This window comes from Pteropus medius, unplaced genomic scaffold (genome assembly GCF_902729225.1).
Source record: "Pteropus medius unplaced genomic scaffold, Ma_sr-lr_union100, whole genome shotgun sequence".
In the NCBI taxonomy this organism is placed as follows: Eukaryota; Metazoa; Chordata; class Mammalia; order Chiroptera; family Pteropodidae; genus Pteropus; species Pteropus medius.
The window spans coordinates 268,478-282,660 of record NW_024350323.1 but is presented as its reverse complement, the minus strand read 5'-3'; the positions used below and the strand labels follow the sequence as shown (position 1 = coordinate 282,660).

The 14,183-nt window shown below is 52.1% G+C and overlaps 1 protein-coding gene and 1 pseudogene across 2 annotated transcripts in view; one reads left to right on the top strand and one right to left on the bottom strand.

The window, feature by feature from the left end:
- STARD8 (StAR related lipid transfer domain containing 8) overlaps positions 1 to 12,857 on the bottom strand; it is a 67,440-nt gene extending 54,583 nt beyond the window's left edge. For both annotated transcript variants that reach the window (XM_039838952.1, XM_039838951.1), the window contains exon 1: positions 12,576 to 12,857. The gene's annotated coding sequence lies outside the window, so the exon portion shown is untranslated. The remainder of the gene's footprint in view (positions 1 to 12,575) is intronic.
- Positions 1,213 to 1,894, top strand: LOC120583621 (60S ribosomal protein L18a-like; annotated as a pseudogene).
- Positions 12,858 to 14,183: the final 1,326 nt, after the last annotated feature.

The window sequence follows — 14,183 nt, the reverse complement described above, 5'->3', positions numbered from 1 at the left end:
TAAGGGCCCTGTCTTCATGGAGCAGAGACAAATAATAAACAGGTAGACAAACAAAAAAATAAGAAAATTTCAGACATCGCTAAGAAGCAAAAGGAGATACCTCTTTTCCACTTATTTAGATCTTTCTTTCATTACCTTTTTTTAGTTTTCGACATATAGATTCTATACATGCTTTGTAATATTTCTAACTATCTCAATTTTCTAAGATGATTGTGTTTTATGGTATTTTACGGTATTTTCTTTAAAACGATTTTTATATTCTAGGCTTACATAGCTAGAACATAGAAATTAGATTCATTTTCCACGTGTTGACCTTGTAACTTACAACCTTGCTAAACTCATTCGTTCTAAACATTGTTTTATAGATTCTTTGGGTTTTCTACATAGATGATGGTGTCGTCTATGAAGAGGAGCAGTTCTATTTCTTCTCCCCACCCCCCTCACCAATCAACACAGTTTTTATTTCTCTTCTTGGCTTATTGTTTTGGCTAAGGCAAGAAATATACTTTATAAACCAATATATTTGAACTTCCATTTCCAGGAAAAAATTAAGTGGATACACTTTTCCCTATTTTTTTTTTACTAAGTACAACTGAAATCTCTGAACATCATACATATAAAACAAACATAAGACTCTGAAAGGACCTCAGAACCTGAAGAATAACTGGGCCATGGATTTCCTGGGCTTTTTGTTTAATATATCCCAGACCACGTGCTGGAAAAACTAGAAACCTGAAAACACAAAGCGTCAGGGAAAGCTTGCTCTCTCTAGCCAAGGGGCCAGGAAAGGAAAAAGCCCAACAAGATAGAAAACTTTCAGAGAAGAATTCACCTACTGCTATTGTCAAAGATCGTGGCCTCTACTCTCAGCAAAGGCCAAGTAGGGAACCTAGACTTTTACCCTCGTCCTCCTGTAATATGGCGTCCTCCTCCTTCCTTCACGGTGACCATAAAAGGCCCTGTGGAGAAGCAAGACTCTCACCCCAGTCTGGAGGTAAGAACCCCCACCCCGCTACACACACACACACCGTGGCATCAGTTGGGGATCACGTCAGAAGCAGTATTGAGCTGTCCTTCCCAGCTGCGTGCTGTAAGCAGAGGCGTCATGAGAAGCCTGAATTTCCACCTCTGCACATTTCCCCCCCCGGGACACTGAAAGCAGGGCATCCACCTCATCCAGGATTAAGGGTGTCGCACCACGTCATTCGCTCAATGCTGGAGCGTCAGAAGGTGTCTGGAGACATTCTCAGCTTTTATAACTGGTTCTGTCGTATGTAAGATATTGCTTTGTTTCTTCCTTTTGCTTGATTCTCTGTGATGGTTTCTATGCATCAGATGTGACAACCACCTCCCCAGTCCTGGTCTTGTGTAGGAGATGAAACTCGTCGTTCAACCTTGCCCTAGCTCTTGGCTGTCCTTCAACCCTTTGTGATTGTCAGAGCAGCCTATCATAGTTTCAATCAGTTCCAGTTTGGGGGGTTCTGACGGCCTCGGGCACACTGCGAGAATACGAGGTGCATGGGGGGCGCTGGTACTCTGTGTCTCAGCTGCAGAAGATGACGAAGTGTTCAGGGGAAATCGTCTACTGCGGGTATGTGTTTGAGAAATCCTCCCTCTACGGGTGAAGAACTTTGGCAGCGGCACCCACAACACGTACGGGGAATATCATGACCTGACCGCTACAGGCGCTGTCACCCTGTGCTACGACACATGGGGGTCCGGCACTGTGCCCATGCGCACTTAATCCAGATCATGGAGATGGAGGAGACTGCAGCCAGCAAGTGCCGCCATCAAGCAGTTCCATGACTCCAAGATCAAGTTCTCGCTGCCCCATCGGGTCCTTCGTCGCCAGCACGAGCCACCCTTCACCACCAAGAGGCCTGACACCTTTTAGATGCGGGGCCTCCCTGGCCCCTGGTCTGCCCAAATAAACTCCTTGGGGGAAAAAAATCAGAGACTTTGAAAAACAGGATGAGGTAGAGCGTGAACTTGGAGCAGAGGCCTGAACGACAAGCCCGAATGTGATGATCTGGGTGCAGAACATTCCAGGCAGAGGTCGAAGAGAAAGGCAGGGGCCAAATTATGCAGAGCTTGAAGGCCAGGGTGAGGATTTTGGCTTTGATTTAAATGACACTAGGTAGCCACTGGAGAGCATAGAACGGGAGAATGAGCAGATCTGACTTGCATTTTAGAAAGCTCGCTCGTGTGGGGAATGGATTGAGGAGCTAGAGTCGAAGCAGGCGGACCTCCCAGAAGAAAAGAGAAAAAAAGGTTCTTCTTAGAGATAGAAAGGTCCTCTTGCCTTTATGCAGCCAGCCTTTAAAGCAACCAAAAGGTCATCAGGAAAGGAGTTTGTCATGGTATTTGTCGTCTCTGTTATCCCCCGAACAATGATTGCCACACCAGGTGCAGACATCAGTGATTTCTAATCCTAGGGGATTAGGCTTAGCCCTAGATCACTCTCAAATGCTAAAGGTCAGAGCCACCCGACAGAGCAGAAGACAACCTGGTAAATCTTCAACCCACTCCCGGCCGCAGGAGAGGGGAGGGGTAAGCCGTGACCCCGAGTTTTCATTGACAGAGCCCCTGAAGGATGTTAGTGTTAGGGAAATGGCAAATTCTGGAATGACATAGGTGTGAAAATGGAGAAAGACCCATCGAGAGAGACGGCTATGACATTCCCCTGCAACGCTACAAAGTGGACAAAAGGGGAGTAGTCCTAAATGTGACAATTCTGGGAAATTAGGTGACGAACTGACTGGTGGGACAGACTGTGACTCTGCAGTCCTGTTCTATTCTTACGAAATTCCCTCTTCTCCCAACCTGCCCATCAAGCCGTCATAGGTATAACAGAATTAAAGGTAGTTCGGGAGCTAATTAGGCTTTACATTTACACAGGAGTTTACAGATTACAAATAAGTGACCTTGTTTGACTGTCACAAACAGTCTGCGTGGTCAGTCTTATTCTTCTCACTTGGGGGCTCCGAACCCAACAGTCAGCAGTCTGGCAGTTACAGAGACCACCATTCTGGAAGAAGACCACTATGAGTGGTGACAGTCTGCCCATCTTATGGGTCATTCATTCACTCATTCATTCATTCACTCGCTATGAGCCTCCTCAGGGCCGGGCCCTGTGCTGGGTACTCAGGGATTCAGCTACATCAGGTACTCCCAGCCCTTGGGGAATTCACGGCCAAGTTGGGAAGGGGCAGGGCGCGCGCACGAATCATCACAATTGCACGTAGAAGTCCTATTGGAAAGTATAAAGCCCTGTGGGACCGAGCAGAGGGCTTAATTCCTGCGTTGTCACCAGGACGTTGGAGAACGAAGCGGCATCTGGAACAGGTCTCGAAGGATGAATAGGGAGTTGTCGCTGAGGCAGACACGGGGGCAAAGAGCATGGCAGGCAGAAGGGACAACACAGACATGGGCAAGGAGCTGCGGAAGCGTGTGCTTCGAGGAACTGTGCACCGTCTGGCCAAAGAGCAGAGTGGCAGACAGTGTGAGGAGTGAGTGTGGAGCAGTGGGCGACGACCGGATCATGAAGGACCTCGGTGGTCACGTGAAAGAACTCGAATCTTATCCAGAGCCCAATAGGGAGCCATCGAAGAGGCCTAAACGAGGGACGAAAATAGTCAGATTTATATTTCAGACTGTTATTCTATCTGTTGAGTAAAGAGTAGATTGGGAATGAGGACGGGGAGCGTAGAGAAAGCTGGAGACAGGGAGGGCAGAGCTGACTGGGGCAGGGGTCTTTGGGGCGGAAGGGAAGGGGCCGATATATGAACCATTTACACCGAAGTAGAACCGAAGTCACCAATAGGCTGCGCGGGTGGATAAGACAGGAATCAAGGACGGATTCGAGGCTTCTGGCCTGGGCAAGTGGGTGGATGACAGGGCTACTAGCCAAGGCCAGGAACAGAGGAAAAAGCGTGTTTGGGGGCTGGGGAGCAGGGGATGCACCTATAATGACGCTCACTGGGACCTGTCGGTCGGAGGGTCCGTGGAGCGCCCGCTCAGAGTACACCTACAGCTGCAGAGTCGTGCAGGAGCAGACAGGGTCCCTGCTCCTCAGGAGCTGGCAGTCCAGCAGCACATAGAGTGGCCAGACAGCAAAAGACAGATCAGGAGTTTTTGAGAGAAAAAGAGAATCATCTTGAAAAAAGAGAGCGCCAGGGCCAAAGTGGGGGGTGGGGGCAGAAAGCTGGCTGCCCCGTGAGAAGTGGGGAGCTCCGACAGGGGTGGCTCAGAGCCAAGCTGCAAATGCTCCTGACAGGTTTCGTTCAGACCCTAGGACTCCTCCTCGGCCATCGTGGCCGGAATGGAACTTGCTCTCCCCAGCGTCCTCTCTGCTCGGCCTGCAGAGAGGGCCCTTGTCCCGCGATCCATGCCTGCTTTCTCTGCTTCCCCTCAGCTCCCCGGCCAGCCCTGTGCCACAGGCCCCTGCCTGGGGCCAGTCATGAGAGCACGTTCCTCGCATTCCAGCCTCCCCCAGCCCTCTCGGAGGAGCCACACAGAGCCCCATTCACAGCCCGACCCTCCCTCCCTTCCTCCCTTCCTCCGAGTGGGCCATCATCACCCCCAGGCAGAGCCATGTTCTGCCAACACAGACAACTGACGGCCGCGGTGGAGAACAGGCTCCCAGATCCCTGGGGAGCTGAGCCTTCTGCTTGGGGTCTCTCTGCTGGGAGGGGGTGCAGTGGCTTCGGTCCCTTGTGCATGCATGACTACATATCTGCGTTGCACACACTCAGCCGGCTCCTGAAGGCAGTGCGTACAACACGCCTGTGTTGGGCTGGACACGGGGGTAGATGAGACACAACCTGAGTCCTCGGAGGAGGTCACAGCCGGGACGCAGATAGCTGGCGTACCTGGAGGGTGGTGTGAGGGCCGGGTCTGGATGGAACCTGCCACCAGGTCCCAAATTGGAGCGCTGGTGTCATGGTGCCACTTTTAAACCCCATCCCAGTGGCCTGGGAACATGTGCTGGGAGTGGATGCTGCACCGATTTCTTCCCTGGGGAGGGCTTTAGATTAGGCCCCACCAACACGGGCATTTGGGCCTTTTACCAATTCTTAGCTCGGCTTCAGATTTGTTGCCTGTAATGACAGGTAGGTCCCTGACAATTCTATCCTCTCATCACAAGGAAGAGGGTCGGGGACATTCTCAGCAATGGAAGAAATGACTTCTAGAAAGTCTTTGTAGAATTCAGAGTCTGGGACCGGCTTTCGAGGAATCTCCAGAGAGTCTGTCCCTCTTCGTCCTCTCTCTGAGGGTTCGAGCTGTCTCTACTGGGTTGGAGTGCGGGGCCTCCCACAGACCCACTCCCCTTGCCTACCCCACCCCAGGAGTAGCGTGGTATAATACTCATTCACCCACGCCCGAAAGGACCCCCAACCTGTACCCTTACAAATGCTGGTCTGCATATCATTCTAGAACTCACCCCGCGACAGAAATTCCTGCCACCTTGGACTCTTTCCACCTTAATTCCCTGCCGCCTGTCCTTCCCCGGTCCTCAGCCCTCACCTTCTCTGGCTTGGGCCCTACTTACTGTCCTCCCGCCTCCACAGCCAGGGAGGGGCCTGAGTGAGCAGCTGCAACCCCCAGGGGTTCTCTGGATAATCTGAGGAATGTCATATCCCAAAGACTGAACTTTCCCACCGGCCAGCGGGGACCCTCCTTCCTGCTCAGAGCTTGGGAGTCCTTCCAGGAGGGGGGCCTTAGACAGGGCTAGTGCAGGAGGCCACTGGAGGGGAGTGACACAGTGGTTCCGCAGTGGAATGGAGCCTCTTTTCCAGACTAGGAACTAGTTTGACCAGGCGACATCACTGCTTCCTACTGACCCCGATTCTAGGCTCTCGCAGGCAGGTAAAATTTATGTGATACATGAGAAAACTGAGGGCACAAGCCACGGACCCCGAGTCGCCTCGGGCAACCAATCGAGTCTCCACAGATTTAACTCAGATTTACTGAGCACCTACTATGTGGCAGGTCCTTTCACATATGTCATCGCTGCTATCAGTTGTGAACCAGGGAATATTCTCCCCGTGCGGTCGATGACGAAACGGAGGCTCAGCGTCCAGTTTCCAGCAGCTACTGCATTATCTCATCACACCACATTCTTCTCTCAAGCTCCCAGGGTGACCCGGCCCGGGGTACAGGAGAGGCCGGGCCAAGTCAGCCCACGCCCATTTCCAGGACCTCAAGGCCCGTTGCCCAACTTGGATCAACCGTGAAACTGGACTCCAAGGTCCCTGGCGACGGCACCAACAGCTCAAGGAGTTCCACCGCCCACCCCCACGGTGAAACCTCTGACCCCACACCCCAGCCCAGGCCGCCTGAGCTGCTGTCCCCTGTGACTGTTACTGGTGACTTCGAAATGCAGGCCAGGCCCTGGCTCCCAGACTTCCCAAGCCTCCAGCTGTTCTCAGGCTTTAGCGGCTGCGGGGAGGACTGGCCTCTAGTGCAGGCTCATTTCCCTGAGCCCAGGCTCCCGTCCCCTCCCCAGGGACCTTCAGTGGAAATCACTGACATTTGGGAGGTTGTCTTTTTCCTTCACTTGGCCTGGACATTCAGAGAAGTATATGTGAAATATAATGAGAAGGGCAGAAATGGAAGGACTCTCAGAGAAAAACCCATCTAAGCCCCTCATCTTATAGGTGGAGAAGATGGACTTTAGACCTAGATTATCTGGGTTTCAAATCCCAAGTTTATCACTTAAGAGCTGTGTGACCTTGGATAAGTTGCCAAACCTCTCTGCGTGTCAGTAAAATGAGGACAATGAGAATAAAAACACTTGCCTTGCAGAATTCTCGTGATGGTGAAATGAGGTGATATATGTTCAGGGCTCGGAAGTGTCTACCACGTAGAATGTGCTCTATGAATGTTAGCTAACATTAGTTCTAACTTTCTCTAGTGCTTTCAGGGAAAAAAAAAACACCTGCCATTGTCCACCTGATCTGCAGCCTTTTCTGGTCAGGTATGTCCCCTAGCAGCCCCGGCTCATATTGCTCTTGACACCAAAGAAGCCGAAGGCAACGTGAGAATTTGGTTCAAGACATAAGCCAGAGTCAAAGCTTTGTTTCCTGCAACCCATCTCATACCGTGACATTTTCTGGACTGAATCAGTCGTACCTACCCACAGGGCACTTGGGGGTTATAGCCACTAGACAGAGTAAAGGGAGGCATTCGCGAAGCCTATTCCCAGCCTGAGGAACTCCCCGCCACACCATTTCATTCAAGATAAAAACAAACGTCTCAACAGGCCTTGCCACCTTCAGTCCATGTCATCCCCACTACAGCCTCATGACGTAGGGACTGTAATTCCCCAGTATGCAAATGATAACGATGGTGAATGGCTGTTACGTGCCATGTGTCTAAGCCATTTAGACACATGAAGTCATTTAAGCCCCGTAAGAACTTTATGAGGTGGGTACTATTATTAGCTCCATTTTACAGAGCAGGAAACTAAAGCTCAGAGGAATGAAGTCACTTTCTCAGTGTCGCACAGCTAGTAGAGGGCTTGGCATCATGTCTTCGTACTCTAGAGGTCCTGGCCTTTTCATTGCGTCAAGTGCAGCAAAGTCAAACTCCCACACACAAATTAGCAACTGTGTCACTTTGGCCCTTTCTCCCATGGCCATTCATACCCAATCCCTACATCCGGGCAAGTCCCCGGCTCTTTGCCTCGTCCCTCTCCTGACTGCAACTTTCCTCTTCCCTGCAGAAGCTTCTCTTCTCTCTCCCGCCATGGATCATCCCTTCAGATTCTAATCCAATTGCCACGTCTCAGCGGACGAGACTTAGTGGACTTGCTCAAGACCACTCAGCCTTGATGTGACAGAGGGGGATGCTGCCTTGCTTAAGTGGTTTTGCCATGACCCGGGAGTCTATGTCATAACTCCTTTGTTTGGATCCAGTAATCAAGAGGTAGCTGTATGTACAAATCTCAGATATACACACACAAACTCAGGCTATCTGAGTAGGTGGTGAGCTCCACATCGTTGGAGGTGTGCAACAGTATCTGGCCATCCTCTTGGAATGCAGGAATGGCATCCGGACGATTTCAGGGTCTCTATGCATTCCTATGCTCTCCTGGATTTTCTACACTCCCTTCTGCCCCTCCCAAGGCAAATACACACTGAATGTGGCAAATTGGTCTTGCTTGGGATGAGAAGGGCAAAGGTCTGGAAAAGTAGGGATGTCCTGGGGGCTGGGAGTGAAACTGCTGAATCATCAGTCATTGTCACACTGTCAGCCCTATGTTGCCAGGTTGATTCCCACACTGGGAAGTTGTGAGCTGGCCTAGGGGCCCAAGGTGTGAACAAGCAGACGTGCTCACACGAGCATATGTATGCACATGAATATGAGCCTGCGGAGGGGTGCCTGAGAATGTCCTTGTGTGTCCTCGGGTGGGCGCAAGGGAAGCTCCATGTACATATGCACTTTTTCTTAGTAATAATTATTTTTTTATTTATTATGGCGACATTAACAAAATCCAATAAGTTTCAAGTGTACAATTCAACAGTAAGGCATATATATATTGCGCTGTGTGTTCACCACTCATAGTTAGATTTCTTTTGTCACCACGTATTTGACCCCTTTTACTCCATCTACCTCTCCCCTACCCCTTTCCCTCGGGGCATGTCTACGAGTCTGTTTGTCTGTCATGTTTGTTTGTTGCTTTTAGATTTATATCCCGCATATAAGTGATGCCTTGCAGTGTGCCGTGCAGTTTTCAACTTTTTCTGTCTGGTTTATTTCGCTTAGCATTCTTATCTCAAGATCCTTCTATGGAAAACGGTATGGAGGTTTCTCAAAAAAACTAAGAATCGATCTCATATATGTGCTCTTATGTGTGACTCGGTATGTGCAGACAGTGACTCGTGGAAAACGAGGTGTCCCTCGTTGGATCATGACCGGATGGCTAAGCTCTACAAGACCGCCCAGTTTGCAAGGGACTTTTCTGTCCATGATCTGCTTTGCTTCCCATAGAAGCCGTGCAGGTAGGCGAGGCAGGGTTATTGCCACACGCATGGATGTGCGCGTGTGTGTGGCATGTGTCCCAATGCCCCACCTAGGTTCGCCATTAAATTCTACCAGAGTCAAGTTGTGTTCAGATTTTGCCACAGAACAAGCAGGGAGATTGTGGTGTATTACGAAGACCATGGGAGGATCCGATTGTGTCCTGTTCCCATCTGATCGTGGCCCTCAGTTTCCTCATCGGCCGTTTGTAAGGAGAGAGAGGGCGAGAGGGACAGATGACCTCTATGGGCCTGTCCGTCTCTGGTATTCTGTGATTATCTACCTACGTTATAAGAGGCAGCTGGATTCTCCACCTCCCGGGCCGCTGCCCTCCAGGAACTGATGTGCTATGTGCATCTCACCATGCTGGGTGAGGACACATGGACGAAACAGTCCCGTGCGTGTGCATGGGGAAGTGTGAGGCTGGACGGGGGACTCGTCTGTGGACTTGGTTGTGCTCAGAGACCGTCAGTACCTTCCTGCCTCCAGAGAAGACACATCGGACATGTGAGGAAGTATTTCTCCTGGGTTCGTCTCACATCCAGGCATCTTGGCCCTTGGCTGCCTCTAGCCCCCAGTGTAGCTCAAAGCAGTCCTGGGGCCCTGGCCTCCCTCTTGCCACCTTCCCAGTATCCCTGGCTTCTGCAATGTCACCCTTCAGCTCCCCAATGGGTCGCTTCTGGTCCTAGACTCAGGCAGGGCCAGAGTAGGGTTCCGGGGGGAGGGGGGCTGCCTGTGGCAAAAGAGCAAAGACCCCCTGAGAAGTTAACCCTGGGGTTTCTACATATGGAAGAACTCTCGTTCTTCACTTTGGTGCCCCTAGTGCATGGTTCACACATCTGCTTCCAACAAGTCACGTGTGTCGACCACGTACTCCATACCAGGCGCTTTAAAGACACGAGCTCCCCAAATCGTCATGGCATCTGTGTGAGGCAGACACTGGTTTTGCAGACAAGGAAACTGAGGCTCATAGAGGATCTGCTCGAAGGCACACAGCTAGTAGGTAGGTGGGCGTGTGTCTTGGGTCGGGGGACGGAATTCAAACTGAGGTTTATCTGTTTCCCTGCTCCTCGAACCTGTCCAGCGGACGGGGAACTCCTCGCGGAGTGAGAAGCAGGGGCTCGGGTTCCCATCAGGCCCCTAAGAAGGTGCGATGAGGTGATCCGAAAGGGCAGCCACGGGATCGCTCCCGGGGGGCCTGGCTCAGAGGAGGCAGGGAGCTCACAGCAGCCCTTGCCCTTGACTTGGGCTTACAAGCCCAGAAGGCCCGCCTGTCTGACGGGGCCTCGAAGCGGTAGCACTGGAAAAGCAGACGCGAAACCCAAGCGTGTGTGCGAGTCTGACAGGCTGCCTTCTAACCCTGAGATCTAAAACCATGTGTTGAGTCGCGTCCGCCACAACCCTCTGTGTACACATGCACGCACGTGTGCCTTTGCACTGGGTGCATGCTTTTGTATGTCTACATAATGTCGTGTATGTGCCTGGGTCTGCGTGTGCCTGTGTGCTTGCGCCTAGAAGGACATGCATTTGTGTGCATGTGTGCCTTCTTCTGCATGTGCGTGCAGGGAAATGTGTGAGTTTACATGCTTGTGGCTTGTGTGTGCATGTGCATTTGTCGGTGTTTGGCTCTGTGTGTGTCTGTGTGCAAGCTTGAATGGCGTGTCTGTGTGTCTGTGTGTGTGTGTGCGCGTGCGCGCATAGCTGAGCGCATACATTCTGTGTTTGTGGACACGCACATGAGCGAACGTGTCTGGGACCTAGGGTAGACATCCCTGGGGGCTTTCCTACCCCAGCAACCTGTAAGAGGTTGGCATGGGCTGGGAGTGTTTGCTGGGAGTCTGAAAGAGCAATGTAATCATAGCTCTGTCTCCCCACCCATTCTCACCGCCATCACAGCCTCGTCATCGCCCGAGACCTCTGCATTGCCCAAGATCTCCGCATCACCCGAGACCACTGGAGTGTTTTTCTTAGCAGCATCCATTTGATTATATGGCTACGTCACAAAAATCCCCTCTATCCCCTAACACAACAGCTTCCAGGTTTTGGCATTTCGTGGATCAGGAAGACAATGTTTCAATAAATAAATAGGGGAACGGTCAGAGTGTCGCAAACCTTTTCATTTCTCCCAGGACAGATATTTAAAAAATCTCTCACTCCTATTTCACAAAAGTGAGATCATTTATCCCTCACCCCCACGAGAAGGGTATAATAATCTCCAAATAAAGAACAGTCTTTTGCGTTGAATTAATTTAGCTTTTTGAAAAGTGCACTATAATATCCTCACTTTTCTCTCATCGCATTACAGAGAAAATCATTCAGGACTCCCTCCTGAATGATTGGGGCCCACGGACGCACAGATCAAGTCCAAACCCTGTGAGAGGCGGCCCCTGCTTTCTCCTCGCTACGTCCTCTGCCCTCGAACCCTGCGCTTGAGGCGCATCATGACACCAGCCCTTTCCCCGACCCGCCACCACTTGACTGCCTCCAGAGTCTTGCTCACGAAGTGCCCTCTGCCAAGCATGCCTGGAATGCCCTTCCCCCCTTTCAGGGCTGACAAACTCTCCTCTTCCTCCGAGGCTCAGGCTCAGCCCAGATGTGACCTCCTATGAAATCTTTCCAAGTCCCTTCCGGTGGTGGACGCGATCTCTCCTTGCAAGGGTCCCAGTCCTTCCTCATCCCAGCTTACAGTCAGGCTAGTTATTCGAAAGTCTCGCTACCGAGTTGAAATGTGGGGAGCCACAAAGGACTTAGGGGTTCGGATCTGAACTCCGCCAGGCGTAGCCGAGTGACTCTATGTCCGGCATATAGAGGACAGTACATAAATATCAGTTCCTTGGTTCTTGAGAGCAGAGCTCATGCCTTGCATGGCCGTGTGGGTCCTGCCGTGCTCTGATATATTCTGTGTCCGCGATATAGTAGGCACTCGACAAATATCTACTGGCCGAATGACTACCGTAGTGATTGGCATATGGTAGTAGGTGCTTGATAAAGATTTCTCACTTTTCTTACAACCTCTCTGAAGACAGAAGCCATGTCCCTTTTTGCCTTTGTATGGTGCCTAGCACAGAGTAGGTACTTGATATTCGTTGATGGAAATTAGTAATAATAATGATCATAATAAGAGTTACCATTACTCAGGTGGAGACATACATGCCAGGCATCATGCTAGGAACTTTACACACATCACCTCTTATATTTGCAAACATTTAATCTACGAACAATAACACCGACCTCATCACCCTATAAATGCCGTGTCGCTATGGTCCTCATTTTGAACCTGAGGAAACTGGGGCTCAGAGAGGTTCAGAATCCTGCCTTGGTGGCAACAGAGGCAAGTTTTATGAAAAAGAGCCAGCTAGCCTACCTAATGTCGTGGGAAGGCAGCAGAAGCTCACAGAACCGGTTAAATGGCAAAGGCGGGACTTGAACCCAAGGCTTCCTACTGCTAAGGTGTCTCAGAAGCTTGCGCGCCTTATGGCCAGCGCGCACTGGTCCCCAGCTGCCTCTGCCTCCGGAGCGCTGGGGTGGGCTGGGGCCGGGCAGCCACTTACCTTCACTTTTCTGAAGCAAGCCCAGAAAACGTCCAGCAGCGGCATGGTGGGGCACAGGGAGCTGGCAGGGCCTGGCAGAGCTGCGCTGGGCACAGGCGTCTCCCTCTCTAGGGATCAGGCTAGAGGGGACCGGGGGCTCAGCGAGAGCCAGCCCTGGCCCTGCGCTCCATCAGCCGGCACTGCGCGGGGAGGGGAGAGGCGGAGAGCAGGGGCCGGGCCGTCCAGAGCTCGGCTCGCCTCCACCCAGGGCGCCTCCTGGAGGGCCGGCCAAGGGAGGGAAGAAGGGAGGGAGCCAGGGAGAGAGGCTAGCTAAGGAGGAGGGACCTGGAGGCGGGTCACTGATTCAAACTCGGCACCGTTAACCAGTTGGCTGTGACTGGACAGCAGTGCCAATTGAAATTCTCTGAGCGTGACAGTTCCCAAGCGTGGCGTGTCCAGCCTGCCTGCTTGCCTCCCGCCAAATGACACACGGGCTCTCCCCAGGGGCCCCCGGGTACAACCGAGACCACACACGGGCTGAGGAAAGAGTGCCAAGGAAAAGGGCCCAGGGAGGAGAGCCCTCAGCCCAGGCGGGCCCCAGGCAGGTGTGAAGGCAGTCGGTGGCCCCCAGGCTGCGGCCTTAGGAAACCTTCTCAGACCGGAAGTTCGAGGCCCTGGGTCATGGGGTCAGTCTCCAGCCCTGCTCTATAGTCAGGCCCGGTGACTCACGCTGGCACCTCGGAGGTGCCCCTCCCTTTCTGGGCCTCAGTTTTCCTGGCTTGTATAATGAGAGGCAGGGTCACAGGTTGCTAAGTCTCAAGTCTATTGTATAGCTCATGTTTGGAGTTAAGGACAGGGCAAGTCTGGAACATTCTCCATTCCGGACAACAATCCCAGCTCCTCTTCAGAAGTCCTGGGCCTCAAAGTCATTTCATCCAACCCCCTGCCTCAGGGCACCAGAGCTCTCTCTCATCAGATCACTTGGGTGTATGTCCTTTTCTGAACATATTCTGACGAGACGATGTCTTCGCTCCTTCGTCCACTTCCGTACTCAGAACTCTCCAGATCCAGAAGGTTAGCCAGGTACATGAACCTGAACTGTCTGGCTGCACTGAGCCAGTCCTTTCAGTGGAAGCAGAGTTAGCATCAGGCAGTTCTAGAGTCTTTCTGGGCAGGAAGCCACTAAGAAGCAGTGGTTCCTCCTGTCCCAAGCCTCGGCGGGCAGGGTGCCATGGCTGGAGGCCAGAAGGCTCCCAGAGACTCCATGGCAAAAGGCCAGGCATGGGTCTCTGGGGGCACACATGTCATCGCAAAGCCCAGAATAACTTACTCCCCCTGGCCTCATTTCCCTGTCAGAGATCTGAGCTGGTCAGGCAAAGGGCCACATCTGGGGAGCCGAGGGTCCCAAGCCCGCTCCAAGCAGGCCTCTGCCTTATCTTTGAGGACTCTCTTCATCAGTGGTTTGGTCCAGAGGTTCATCCTGAGGGTCTCTGGAAATCCCTGTGGCGCAGCTTACAACCTACTCTGTGGCCCTCAGTTTCCCCATCTGTACCCTGGGGAGGTGGCGATATCTGACCTCCCCCTTCTCTCTAGTCCATTCTGCTGGGCCCCGTCAGGATGACAGTCAGC